The sequence below is a fragment of the Octodon degus genome, unplaced genomic scaffold (assembly GCF_000260255.1).
Source record: "Octodon degus isolate 3935 unplaced genomic scaffold, OctDeg1.0 scaffold00162, whole genome shotgun sequence".
NCBI classification, from domain to species: domain Eukaryota; kingdom Metazoa; phylum Chordata; class Mammalia; order Rodentia; family Octodontidae; genus Octodon; species Octodon degus.
The window spans coordinates 1,460,146-1,460,608 of NW_004524738.1; positions in this window are offsets into that span (position 1 = coordinate 1,460,146).

The window sequence follows — 463 nt, forward strand, 5'->3', positions numbered from 1 at the left end:
AGTAGTTAGAAAAGTGCGGAAATGGCGGATGGAGGGGGGCGGGGCCGGAGGGGCGGGGCCAGCGGGGCGGGGCTAGAGCGCGGTCCGGCGCGAGGTCGCTACTGCGCAAGCGCAGCAGGACGCCTGGCCGTCATGGCGCCAGCGCCGTCCAGTCAGCCGCGGGAGGTGGCGGCGACTTCCCCTCAGGAAGCTAGGTCTCCGCCTCCTCCTCCCACCCCGCCTGCTCGGCGGCGGAGGCGGCGGCAGCGGCAGCGGTTGTTCCTGCCTCTCCGCCACCTCCACCGCCGCCTGTCCTTCGGCCGGCGGCGTTGGCGGGGAGGGGGACAGTAGTTGTAGATCCCGCCCCTGCCTCAGCGAAGATACTATATTGAATGAAGGAAGACTGAATTTACAGGTGCTTCTTCTAAAAGGCATCTGTGGAGTAGTGCTCCAGTTTCAATAATAAAAGATTGTCCATTATGAG